The sequence below is a fragment of the Pongo pygmaeus genome, chromosome 3, assembly GCF_028885625.2.
Source record: "Pongo pygmaeus isolate AG05252 chromosome 3, NHGRI_mPonPyg2-v2.0_pri, whole genome shotgun sequence".
Classification (NCBI taxonomy): Eukaryota; Metazoa; Chordata; class Mammalia; order Primates; family Hominidae; genus Pongo; species Pongo pygmaeus.
In genome coordinates this window covers 118,423,941-118,438,683 of record NC_072376.2, presented here as the reverse complement: position 1 = coordinate 118,438,683, position 14,743 = coordinate 118,423,941, and the positions used below count along the sequence as shown (strand labels likewise).

At 35.0% G+C, this 14,743-nt stretch overlaps 1 protein-coding gene across 4 annotated transcripts in view; it reads right to left on the bottom strand.

The window, feature by feature from the left end:
• GSTCD (glutathione S-transferase C-terminal domain containing) overlaps positions 1–14,743 on the bottom strand; it is a 140,434-nt gene that overhangs the window by 98,423 nt on the left and 27,268 nt on the right. The gene's annotated exons all lie outside the window — the stretch shown is intronic.

The window sequence follows — 14,743 nt, the reverse complement described above, 5'->3', positions numbered from 1 at the left end:
TAAGCACAATGCCCTTGAGATCTATTCAACTTGTTGCAAGTATTAATAGTCCATTATTTTTTATTGCTGAATAGTATTCCATTGCACATATATACCAGAATTATTCACCTATTGAAGGATATTTGGGTTATTTCCAGTTAGGGGGCCACTAAGAATAACATTGCTATAAACATTCTTGTGCAGATTTTCATGTTAATATAAGTTGTTATTTTTCTGGAATGAATCCCCAAAAGTGCAATTACTGAGTCTTATGGTAGTTGCATGTTCAGTTTTGTAATAAACTAACAAACTATTTTCTAGAGTGGCTGTACCATTTTAAATTCCTACCAGCAATGTATGTGTGATCCAGTTTCTCTGCATCCTTGTCAGCATTCAGTGTTGTTACTTTTCAATTCCAGACATTCTGATAGGTGTGTAGTAATATCTCATTATAGTTTAAATTTACATTTCCCTGATATTAATTGCTAAAATAGAAGAAATTTTCATATATGCATGTGCCATCTTATATGCTCTTTGGTGAAATGTCTGTTCATGTCTTTTGCCCATTTTCTAATTGGACTTTTATTTATTTGTTTAACTGTTGAGATTTGAGAACTCTTTATATATTCTTGATCCAAGTTCTTTGTCAAATTTGTGAATATTTGTGGTTTGCAAATATTTTCTTTCAGTCTATAGCTTGTTTGGTCATCCTTTTAATAGTCTTTGGCAGGGCAAAGGTTTTTAATTTTGATGAAGTCCCATTTATCAATTTTTACAAAATGGATCATTCTCTTGGTGTCACATATAAGAACACATTGCCTACTCTTTGCTTAGGTCCCAAAGCATTTTGTGTATATTTTCTTCTAAAGTTTTATAGTTTAAAATTTTATATTTAATTCCATGATCTATTTTGAGTTAACTTTAATATAAGGTGTGCAATTTAGGTAGAGATTCTTTTTTTTTTTTTTGCCTATGGATATTCAATTGATAGAGCAATAGTTGCTGAAAAGACTATCCTTCTTCTATTGAGTTGCTTTTATACCTTTTATGCTTCTCTATTGTTTTATTATTGTTTTATTGTTTTATATGTCTATCTCTCCAATTACTATAACTACATAGCAAGTCTAACACTGACTAGAGTGATTCTGTTGCTCTTTTTCAAATTGTTTTTTTCCATATAAAATTTAGAATAAGCTTGTCTAAGCTACAAAAAGTCTTCAGATTTTGTTAAAAATTATGTTGTACTTACAGATACATTTCAGGAGGATTTGATTAAATTATTTTATGTGTTACTTCATGTGAAATTTTTAATAACCTTTTAAAATTTAAATAATAAAAGTATATTATTGTCATACAATTATAATAAAATTGTGCATTTTACATGGTTCTTTTTTTCTAATTAAACCTTTTAATGTTTCATAAGAAGACAGTAACACTGAAAAATAAAGATACCTTTCTACTAGTTCTCTACCTCCTTGTTACATTCCTCACCAATAAAGATTATAGGGTACATTACTTTTTTATTTTAAAAAATTCACCAAATTAGTTATGGTTTTCATTAAAACCTATTATAAAATATTCCTATCGACAGTAACACCTCTTGATTGCCAAGCATATTTAATTAGTATTCTATTTTAAAAAAAAAATGCTAATATAAGGAATGTTTAACGTCATAATGGATAATTTTGCCCAGTAAAATTTTATCCATCTCTTTGCCAGTTTAAATTCTTTTTCCTATTACTCTGGCTGACTTCTCTAACTTTCTCCCAGAAAAAGAAATAAATTTAACACATGTTTTGTTCTATATATCACTCATATATATAATATATAACACATATCGTATGTAATATATATCTATTTCAATTTCTATACTGATATACATTAATGTTTTGGCACTAAATCCAAAGAGTATTATTAAGCAAATAACAAGCATGTTCTTGGCAATCTTGTTATATTTTAAACCATTTAATATAAATTGTGCCCATATTTATATATAGAATTGTTTAGAGGCATTTAATTTCAGATTAAAAATAAGTTTAAATAAACACTTTAAATAACATTTTGACAAAGCAACAAAATGCGTACTGAGAATTTCACTCTTAATGGAAGAGAAAATACTCAAAAATTGGTAGAGTTCTGAGTCAAATATGGGCAGGTTTTGAATTTCAAAGCTAAATATAACTTAGAGAAATGAAAAAGATTTAAGTTAGGAAAATTTTTCCCAGAAAGTGAAAAAACAAAACAAAACAGAACAAAACCCACCTCTTTGATCTCATACTATTGATATGTTTTCGTATTTTTTTTTCTTTTTCTTGAGATGGAGTCTCACTCTGTCGGCCAGGCTAGAATACAGTGGCATGATCTTGACTCACCCTAACCTCCGCCTCCCAGGTTCAAGCAATTCTTTCACCTCAGCCTCCCAAGTAGCTGGGACCACAGGCACGTACCACCACGCACAGCTAATTTTTGTATTTTAGGTTGAGACGGGGTTTTACCTTACTGGACAGGCTGGTCTTAAACTCCTGACCTCAAGTGATCCACCCGCCTCAGCTTCCCAAAGTGCTGGGATTACATGCGTGAGCCACCATGCCTGGCCACTTTTAGTATTTTAAATGCCAAAAAGTTCAAAATGTAATAGCCTTAAAATCTAAAGTTATTTAATATAAACAACAACAACAACAAACTGTTTACACTGTCTACCTGGATTTTTTAAAAGTAAGAAAACAAATGTGCTAGTTTTGAGTCTCATCTAGTGTGGTAAAGTAGAAATAATAAGAACCCAAGATAAGTATTTTAGAAAAAATAAAATTTTCTTAAAGGAGACCATTATTTTTATTTACATTATCAGGATACTTTTACTTCCACTTATATTTGTCAGTATAATTGGTCTAAAATAGACATTCTCATAGTTAGCAAATGGCACAGAGATATGCACAAGCTCTTATATATGACTTACTCTTTGCTAAAAACAGAAAAAGAATTAAGTTGTAAAGAAATATTTGGACAGGTTTGATACTGTTCATGTTATTTGGGTGGCAAAGAGTGAAATCAAGTAGCCAGTGCATGCATTATATTGGTTCCCTAGGGTAATACTTCACATGGTGTGGTTTCCAAAGCAGCAGAAGCAGTATCACAGAGATATTTCTTAGAAATGCAATTCTAGGGCTCTACCCCAGACCTTTAAGAGAAACTGTGGGGTAGGGCCCTGCAATCTGTTTTAACAAGCCTTCCAAGTGATTCTGATAGATATCCTAGTTTGAAAAATGATTTGGGACAAAGCAGCATCTGTATGTCCTGCCTACCAGCCTTAGAAAAAGTTTTTGTGTTTTGGATTCCCTGCAAAGGAGAGCATTACTGACATTGTGGATGAGACCATTCTTTGTTTGGTGAACTTTTAGCATCCCTTGCCTTCTGGCAAGAACAGCAATAAATAATGTGCCTACATATTTACCATACACTCAAGGGTTGGTAAGAACCTAGTTAAGAATCAATAATAGGGGAAAAGGCTGCCTTTAGCCCTTTCATTCTTCATCTTGTATCTGCCTCTTTCCAAAGACCTTGACCACACTCTTCCCTTGCTTCCCCAAATCACTTCTGCTGGGAGAAGAAAGAAGGGGTGCTGCTGTTGGTTTATAGAAACACACAACAAAGAAGTAGGGACTAGAGCACACAGACTTTTTATTGAAGCCAATTTTTATTAGTTATACATCACTACCTTGTTTTATATTTTTTCCTAATGTTAAGGGTCAGTTCATTCTTTTCAACTCCAAATATTTTACGGAAAATAAATGGGAAAAAACCAGAGTATTTATATAAACGATCCTCATAAGGATAAGCCTTTACATTTAAAACTTTAGTCAACAATAATAACTATACATAAAGGTTGATAAGAATATCTTGCTACTAAGAGGATAATCTGCCACTAGAATTAAAAAATTTCATACTCCCCAGAAACATCAATTCAATCAGTGATCTACACAAAGAGTTAGAATATACCAGTTCATAATTCTTGTTCTAAGATTTCATAAATTATTATCCCAAGCAATGTCATCTGCTAGCTTTAAAGCCTTCTAGAAAGAAGACACTATAATATCTCCTTCTGATAAAACTCTTGCATTAAACTTTTTCCTTTTATCTCAGCTGAGAAGTATATACATTTGACCCACAGGTTTGAACTGCTCTGCCACTCCCGAGACTGCAAGACCAACCCCTCCACTTCCTCCTCATCCTTAACTTACCTAAAATGAAGATGACGAGAATGTACACCTTGATGATGAGCCATTTCCACCTAATAAATAGTAAATATATTTTCTCTTCCTTATGATTTTTATCACCTTTTCTTTTCTCAAGCTTACTTTATTATAATACATATAACATATAAAATATGTGTTAATCAACTGTTTAGGTTATTGGTGAGGCTTCCAGTCAACAGTAGGCTATTAAGTTTTTGGGGAGTCAAAATTTTATATGCAGATTTTCAACTGCATGGGGAGTCAGCGACCCTAACCCCCATGTTGTTCAAGGGTCAAATGTACTCTAAAGTAGGTGGCAAGGGATGAGGGTGAATGGGTGGTAATGTTTAAGGTTTTTATGCACTCTCCCCATATCACTCTCCCTAGAAGATGGTACTTTCATGTAGCTTAAAAGCAAAACTAAATTCTCAGGTACACTTAATGGGGCCATATTTCTAAGACATCAAATATGTGAATAAAAGAGATTATAACTGGGACAACACCTAAGCACCTATCTTTTTGTCTTCTTTATCTTATGTAAGGTCATGCTTCTGACTATCTTCCCTCCTACATGATTTATATAGTTATTCTAAGCTAGTAGCAACCTCTACTATAGGAACCACCTACCTAAGAACTACTGGAGAACAGAGAGGGCCACAGTGAAATAATGCATGGATCAAGTGGCTTAGGCCAGCTTTGTTCTAGATCTTAAGGCAAAAGACCATAACCCTCTTTTATATTCAGAGGACAAAAATTCACAAGGCAAAAACAGAGGGTGACTCTGGACTTAACAAAAGGAGTCCTCAGGCTCAAATAGTAGTTACCCTCATTCATCACACAGAGAAGGCAATCACACAGGTATTTGAGGCCAAATAGTAAAAGAGTATGCAATAGCCTGGATGTTCTCAGTGAAGTAGAAGACTATTCTACTACTATTGATGATCATAGCCAAATCTCTTTTTGTTACGGAACATGATTAATACTAACTAAAACCTTTCATTCTTTATAGAATTCATTTTGTACAGAATAGCACAAGTATCTGCATGAGAACTTTGACTATACATCCTCACTTCAAAGATGAAAATAAAGGTAAACCATCTGGAATTCAACTCAGTAGGTATATTTTTCACACAGATATGGGTATAGTAATTCTGAAACTACTATCCATAAATTGAGAGACTGACAAAGGGAGCAAATGCAATAATGATGTTAAGGGCTATTATTTTTACTGTTGGAAAAGGCAGATACAGACACTGAATTTGGAAAAAGCAGGAAGAATCCTGTATTGTTAGATTTGAATTAGATGTATCTGTATAAACTCATGATTTTTAGTATACATATATATAGATAGACGGATAAAAGATATAGATATATCAGTAGACATTGATGTGTGTAGTTGTATATGTATGTGTATGTGTACATGAATGCATGCATACATCTATTTCCTAATAGATCTATACATACAGGTCCCTACTGAGATGACCTAGAAGCTGTAACAGTTCATTAACAATGAGCACACTTAGTGCTCTAATCTTAATTTCTAAATGCCCTTCTCTAGTAAAGGGAGTCAGGACTCCTTAGAGAAACAGCTGACTCTAGGGCTGGGGCAGGTAAATGATAAGATAAGCCTGTAATATGTTGTTATGCCAGAAATGAAGGAAGTCACCATAGAATGGTTGGGGGCATTTCCAAGGGGTCAAAAGTCAGGTTGCCACTCACAACCTGGGACAACTTGAGCATTAAAACTAATAATAATAGTGTTGAATTATAAGTCACTTAATAAAATAAAAATTTATGAGTTGATACTGATGGTAAATAAAGAAATAAAAAGAGGAGAAAAAACTTTCTTACAGAAGAGTGGCAACTAATAAACATAGAAGGATGACAGACTTGAAAATCACCATTTTGTAACTATCATAGGCAAGAAGCATCCAATGAATATAAACTAGTGAGTGCAAGGTTGAAAAGAAACAAGGTATTACACAGTCTGAAACTATGTCTCTACAAATTACTTATTAATTCAATAAAGCTTAACCAAATAGCACTGTGTGCAAACTGACATAATGTGCCTCCTGATAGGCTGCACTGAGAAGGATAAAACATCGCATCTGTGATATTCCTGCCCAAAATGCATAACTTGAATCTACTCATGAGGAAATATCAGACAAATCCAAATTGAGAGACATTCTACAAAAATATGGCCTGAACTATTCCAAAAATGACCATGTTATGAAAGACAAAGGCTGTAAACTGTTCCACCTTAATGCAACTAAATGTGCCAAAATCTGCCAGACTATAGGTTACATAATAATGTGTACTAAATTAAATATCCTGTTTGATAACTATACTATAACGATGTAAAAGAATGTCCTGTTTTTGCCAGGCGTGGTGGCTCAAGCCTGTAATCCGAACACTTTGGGAGGCCAAGGCAGGCGGATCACGAGGTCAGGAGATCGAGACCATCCTGACTAACACGGTGAAAGCCCGTCTCTACTAAAAATACAAAAAAAATTAGCTGGGCATGGTGGCAGGTGCCTGTAGTCCCAGCTACTCAGGAGGCTGAGGCAGGAGAACGGCATGAATCCGGGAGGGGGGAGCTTGCAGTAAGCTAAGATCGCACCACCACACTCCAGCCTGGATGACAGAGCCAGACTCCATCAAAAAAAAAAAAAAAAAAAAAAGAATGTCCTGTTTTTAGGAAATATTTAAATATTTAGAAGTGAAAGTGAACAATGTCTGCAACTTACTCCCGAACAATCCATTAAAAATATAATAATAATGTACATTAAATCCTCAGTTCTCTTTTCTTCAAACTAAAAAATCTCAATTATTGCAGCCTTTGAAATCTACATGAGATAAAAGAATTTAAAGAGTTGCCTAGATAAAGCAGAAATTTGGGAAGTTTAAATAAAGGATCTGTAGTTTCAAGTCATTCAATTTAATAAAAAATAATTGAGTATCTAGCTCCAGGAGTCCTACATTCAAAGAGTTCACAGTCTATTGAAGAAGAAAAACATGTACATAAATAATTATAGTGTATCAGAAGCATAATACAAGTAAAAAATACGAAGTATAAGAAATTACAGGCCAGGCGCAGTGGCTCACGCCTGTAATCCCAGCACTCTGGGAGGCTGAGGGGGGCAGATTATGAGGTCAGGAGATCGAGACCATCCTGGCTAACATGGTGAAACCCCGTCTCTACTAAAAATACAAAAAAATTAGCCAGGCGTGGTGGTGGGCACCTGTAGTCCCAGCTACTCAGGAGGCTGAGGCAGGAGAATGGTGTCAAACTGGGAGGCAGTGCTTGCAATGAGCTGAGATTGTGCCACTGCACTCTAGCCTGGGTGACAGAGCAAAACTCTGTCTCAAAAAAAAAAAAAAGAGAAATTACAAAAGGTCCAGCCTAGGCAACACAGTGTGACCTCCATCTCTACACAAAACAAGAAATTAGCCAGGTATGGTGGCATGCACCTGTAGTCCTAGCTAATTGGGAAGATAAGGTGGGAGGATTGCTTGCACTCAATAGTTAGAGGCTGCAATGAGCTATGATTGAGCCACTGCACTTCAGCCTGGGTGACAGAGTGAGACCATGTCTCTAAGAAATAAAAAAAAAAAAAAAAAGTAAAAACAACAACAAAAAAGAGAAAGTACTAATAGGATATCAAGAGGCAGTAATTAATTCTGACTTCCATATGGGCAAATATTTAACATTTGCAATTTCCTAGGCACTGTGCTAACTGCTTTCCATATTAATGCACTGACTATACCAACAATTCCATAAGGTACACACTATTATCTCCATTCCACAGATGAGGCAACCAAGGCACAGAGAAGTTGAGTATCTGGCCATGGGTTATCTAGCTAGGTAGTTAACTAAATTTCAGGCAGGTTGACTCCATAGAGAAGACTTAATGAAGGAAGCAGCGTTTGAATTGATCCTTAAAAGACAAGTATAATTTCAACCAGCAAGGGGAGTGGGAAGAACAATATTCAAGGCTGGAAGAAAAAAGGAAAGACATGTAAATAGTAAACACAGGTTGTATAAGAGAAACAGTAAAAAGTTCAAGGAATGGTAGATAAGATGTGGGGAGAGAAATGGGTAAGAGCAGAGGATGGCAGATTGGATTGGCCTAAAAAATAGCTTCTATCATGAGGATTAATACAGCCTTTATTAGTAAAAAGAATGGTTATTATAATATGCACCAAAATCTTGATGTAATTAAATGAATTTCAGTATAAGGAGTCAGTCATTGAGACATCCAAATGAACCAAGTACCAATAAAATCTTAATATAATACAGGTTGTATTAGAGATTTCTCCTGACAGTACAGAAACATAAATCTTGAGAATGTTTTCACAGTGATCCTCCACATCCCTACATAATTTTATTTCACAAAGATCTTATTATCATGCAATGTTTGAAATTACCAGAACTGAAAACAACAAACTTAAAATGCCACAATTCTGCCTTACTTTAACAGACTATAAACCTCTTAAGAAACAGTGAATGTAATGTGAGTATACCCTGTAGCCCTGCTGTTAGAGTTGCTTCTTTGTCATAATATTATGAAAACAAGATGATCCAATTATAGGGATGTAATGAGTAATATATTCCATGAACTCTGTTAGATATGAACTTCTAACCAGAAAAACGACCAGCCATGAATGTTTAATGCGAGATCTCCTTCAGTTGGTAGCTGATGTAATTGATTGCTCATACTAATAAGTGAAAATATTATTTTGTCTCCAAGTCGATGAATTATGGATAAAGCAAAACATATGGCATTTAAAAAACTGTTTTCATTTCTTGATAAACATAAATATTAATGAAAATTGGATTTTTAAATTTAGTAAATTCTAAGTTTAGCTTCTTCAAAATCTATATTATAACTTAAGTGTATACAGCCAAAATTCAATTGTAAGTACCATAAAAACATTTAAATTTTTGAAATGTCAGAAAATATGTAAAATTAAAACACTAACAAATTCTTTACTATCTTTGTATACAATTAATAAAAGATCAAAAATTCACTTTTATTTTTATAAAATATCTTTGGGGCAGAAATATTAATTCTCCAACATGATCTTCTTCCATACTGGGAGAATTCTAAATTATTTCCTTGATTAACAGAATAGAAATGACCCGTAAGATACAGGCAATATTAGGCAGCATCACAGAAAAAAAGAATATGAAAAGGGAAGGCAACTACTTCAAAGAGGATTAAAAATTAAGAATTATATATGGCTAAATATAAAACTTAAGAATAAGTGAATACTTGAAGAAATTGAGCTATTATAAAGAATTCTCTATCTAAAAAACACCTAAAATGGTATTTAAAATTAAACAAGCATCCTTTACATGTCTAGGTGGGTTCCTCAGAATAAGGAAAATTTATAGGGCCTTAAGAATGTGAAGGGGTAAAAAGTTGGGGGGATTGCTGAAAATTTGTGTAATAGTCTTGAAACTGACACTATGGCTGCCCTGAGGATATTTGCTAATAATAGGGACCCAGACTTTAACAGTAGGACAAAAAGAGGCCAGTCCTTCATCCCAGCATGTTGGAGAGTTGGAACAAAAATCACTACCTGAAAGCAGAAACCTTCAAAAGCTATATTCCCTCTGAAAAGACGCATGAAAAAAGTTCTACCCAACAACAAAGGAAGATGATAAAAGGTAACTTGTCTGTTTAAGTCTCAGTTTTAGATGAAAAAACGTTTAAAGAATCTGTGCTTAAGAAGTCCCTAGCACTCCATATGCCGAAGCCTCCCATGCCCCCACCACAAAAACAGCCTAAACAACTAATAAATAACTACATCATAATGAAAATAACTAAAGGAGAGTGCTGGAGTACATCAAAGAAGTAACAGAAACTCAGGTGAACACAGGAACTCAGGATAGCCGTACAGAGAACTGAAGGAAACACCTGGTCTCCACCAGCCCATTCCCCAGCAGGGATCAGATGGGAATTAGGAGGTACTTCTCCCCATGGGGAAAGGCTAGCAAAAGGCAAGCAAAACTATAGTCCTCACTCCAGCAGTGAGGACTATAGTTGTTCAAAGTGTTGATCGGTGTACTTAAGCCCAGCTGAGGGAGCTGCCTGTAGTCCGCATAGCTGTCATCCCACAGAGAAGGAGCTGACACTGTCTTGCACCCTGGGGCCTATGTGGCTACTGCACAATGCCATCTGCAAACTGGAACTACTGTTGGAGTGTTGCTCGGAGGTGAGTACCCACAATATCCCTTCATTTCTGAGGCTAAGCTGCTGCCAAACCACCCCTGTTCAGTGCCCTAACATCCCCAAGCCTAGCTGTGACCAGCTCTTATACCATTTCCTGTGGACTCAAGCAGTAGCGGAGCTGCTTCATGCACTCCTCCTAGCCCCCACTCACAGCTAGAGCTGAAGCTACGCACTCATTCCTGGAGAAAGGGTGTTCTGGCAGAACCATTCCATCCCTCAGTCATGGCTGCACCTACTCCTAGGGGACTGAGCCGAAGCTGCACACTGCCTCTAAGGAAAATGATGCCCTGAAAAAGCTGTTCTAAAAACCTCTCCCAGTCTTTGCTACACCATGCCTCTCTGGACCAGAACTGAAGCAACACAAGACATCCCAGGTAAATGGGGCCTTGACCAACAAGAGCAGTCATACCCCTCTGTGTCTGAGCTGAAAAGGTACACAGTCTCTTGGAAAAACAGTATATTGGCCACCAACTGCAGTCATGTCTTCCCAGTGCCTATGCTGAAGCAGTGTCCTACCTCCTAGAAATAGACCAATTATGAGTAACAAGATGGAATTAGTAATAAAAAGTCTCCCATCAAAGAAAAACTTAGGACCTGATGGCTTCACAGCTGAATTATACCAAACATTCGAAGAAGATCTAATACCAGTTCTTCTCAAACTCTTCCAGAAAATTGAAGAGGAGGGAATTCTTCAAAACTCATCTATGAGGCTAGCACTACCATGATACAAAAACTAGACAAGAATACAACAACAACAAAAAAACTTATACAACAGAAAAAGAAAACTATAGGCCAATATCCCTGATAAAGAGTGATGCAAAAATCCTCAACAAAATACTAGCAAACAGAAAATCCAACAGCACATTACAACACTAATTACCATGATCAAGTGGAATTTACCCCAGGAATACAAGGATAATTCAACATATGCAAATCAATAAATCAGATACATTATATCAACAGAATGAGGGACAAAACTTATGTGATTATCTCAATAGATACACAAAATGCAGTTGATAAAATTCAACATCCTTTGTGATAAAAATTCTCAACAAACTGGGTATAAAAGGAACATACCTCAACATAATAAAGGTCATATGTCAAACCCATAGCTAACATCATACTGAATGGGGAAAACTGAAAGCTTTTCCTCTAAGAATTGGAACAAGACAAGGATGCCCATTCTCACCACTCTTATTCACCTTACTGAATCCTACTAAGTCCTAGCCAGAGCAATTAGGCAAGAGAAATAAAGGGCATCCAAATCGGCAAGGAAGAAGTCAAGTTGTCCCTATTTGCAGATGACACAATCTTATATATAGAAAAACCTACCAAAGAGCTCTATCAAGAAACTCTTAGAACTGATAAACAATTTCAGCCAAACTGCAGGATACAAAATCAACATGCAAAATTCTGTAGCATCTGTATACAGGAAAAACAAACAAGACAAACAAGAAAAAAAAAACCATGAATTTAACTAAAGAAGTGAAAGACTTTTAGAGAAAAACTAGAAAACACTGATAAAAGAAATTGAAGAGGACACACAAAAAAATAAAGACATCCATGTTCATGCATTAGAAGAATTAATATGTTAAAAACGATCATAGTACCAAAAGTGATCTATAGATTCGGTGTAATCTCTATAAAAATACTAATGACAATCCTCACAAAAATAGAAAAAAAATCCTAAAATTCATGTATAACCACAGAAGAGTCTGAATAGCCAAAGCAATCCTGAGCAAAAGGAACAAAGCTGAAGGCCTCATACAACCTAATTTTCAAATATACTGCAAAGTTATAATAACCAAAATAGTGTGGCACTGGCATTAAAAACAGACACATAGACCAAGGGAACAGCAAAGAGAACCCAGAAATGAATCCACTTGTCTTTGTCCATTTGTATATTGCTATAAAGGAATATCTGGGGCTGGGTAATTTATAAAGAAAAGAGGTTTATTTGGCTCACAATTCTGCAGGCTGTACAAGAAGCCTAAGGTCAGCATCTGCTTCTGGTAAGGGTCTTAGGAAGCTTCCACTCATGGCAGAAGGCAAAGGGGAGCAGGCATCACATAGCAAGGGGGAGCAAGAGAGAGAGAGTAGAGGAGGTACCAGGCTTTTTTCAACAACCAGTTCTCATGGGAAATAAGAGTGAGAACTCACACATTACCATGAGGATGTCACAAAGCCAATCATAAGGAATCTGCCTCCATGAACCAAACACCTGCCTTGAGATACCACTTTCAACATTTGGGTTTAAATTCCAACTTGAGATTTACAGAGGACAAATATCCAAAGTGTATCTCCACTGATTTATAGCCAACTCATGTTTTACAGAGGTGTCAAGGACATTCACTGGGGAAAGGACAGTCTCTTCAATAAATGGTACTAGAAAAACTGGATATCCATATGTAGACCTTATCTTTCATCATACACCAAAATCCACTCAAAATGGATTAAAGACTTAAATGTAAGACCCAAAACTATAAAACTACTAGAAGAAAATATAAGGAGAATGCTTCTAGACACTGGACTGGGCAAGTTTTTATGAATAAGACTGTAAAAGCATAGACAACAAAAGCAAAAATAGACAAATAGAATTATATTGAACTAAAAACCTATACAGCAAAGGAAACAATCAACCAAGTGAAGAGACAACCAGCAGAAAGAGAAAAAATATTTGCAAACTATTCATCCAACAAAAGATTAATATCCTGAATACACAGGGAATTCAAACAACTAAATAGCAAAAATAAATAAGTAGTCATCCGGAAAATGCAAATCAAACCCACAATATCTTCTCATCCCAGTTAGAACATCTATTATTAAAAAGTCAAAAAATAACATGGTGAGGATGCAAAGAAAGGGAAACTCTTATATACTGTTGGTAGGAATGTAAACTAGTACAGCCATTATGAAACACAGTATGGAGTTTTCTCAAAAATGAAATTAGAACTACTATAGGATCTAGCAATTCCACTGCTGGATATATATCCAAAAGAAAAGAAATCAGTATAGTGAAGAGATATCTGCACTTACATGTTTATTGCAGCACTATTCACAATAGGCAAGATATGGAATCAACCTAAGTGTCCATCAACAGAAGAAGAGATAAAGAAAATGTGGTACATATATATGATGGAGTACTATCCAGCCATAAAAATGAAATAAATCTTGTCATTCACAGCAACATGGATGAGCTTGGAGGAAATTATGTTAAATAAAATAAACCAGGCACAGAGAGACAAATATCACATGTTCTCACTTCCAAATGGAAGGTAAAAAAAGGTGGTCTCATAGAATTAGAGAGTAGAATAGTGGTTACTAGAGACTGGAAAGGGTGTATAGCCAGAAGTTGGTTAATGGACATAAAATGACAGCTAGATGAGAAAAATATGTTCCTGGGTTCTACAGCACTGTTTGGTGATTATAACTAATAACAGTTCAAACAGCTGGAAGAGCAGATTTCCACTGCTCCTAACACAAAGAAATGATAAATGTTTGAGATGATGAATATGCTAATTACACTAACTTGATCATTACACATTGCATACATGTATCAAAATATCACACTGTTCCCCAAAAATATGCACAATTACTACGTGTCAATGAAAAAATAACAAATATAATTAAATTTAAACATTTTTTAAAGAAATCTGAAGCTGAAAAACCAATGCTAAGTGGTCTTAAGTCCTAGTAGGTATAAGCAAATATAATCCCTTTCTGTAGGAATTTACCCTTAATCCAAGCCCCACAAGATTACCACAGATTGAGGTAACCCCAAATGAATTCACAGTCTAAAATTACAAAACTCACAGGAAAATAAGGTACCAGAAATAAAGTCAACAGAAAAAACAAACAGCAGAATTATACCTCTATGACCATTAAGTATTAGAAATAACAAGTACAAAATATAAAATAACTATTAACTATTAGAAATACAAAATATAAAATATAAAATAACTATGTTTAAAAAATTATAAAGAAACAACAACAAACCAAAAATAATTTCCAGCAAAGAAAAATATAATCATTTACCTTAAAACCAAACAATAAAACAATATTTCTCAAACAATATTTTAAACAATTGGAGAAAATGGATTATAAATTGGGCATTAAATGATCATTAAAGTTTGTTAATTTTTATTAGCTATGATAATGGAATTGTGATTATTAAAGATATCAATATTTTTAAAATATGAGTCCTAAAGTATGACGTTACCTGGAATTTTTTTTTTCAAAATATGTCAGGGGCGGTTCCAAGATGGCCGAATAGGAACAGCTCCAGTCTACAGC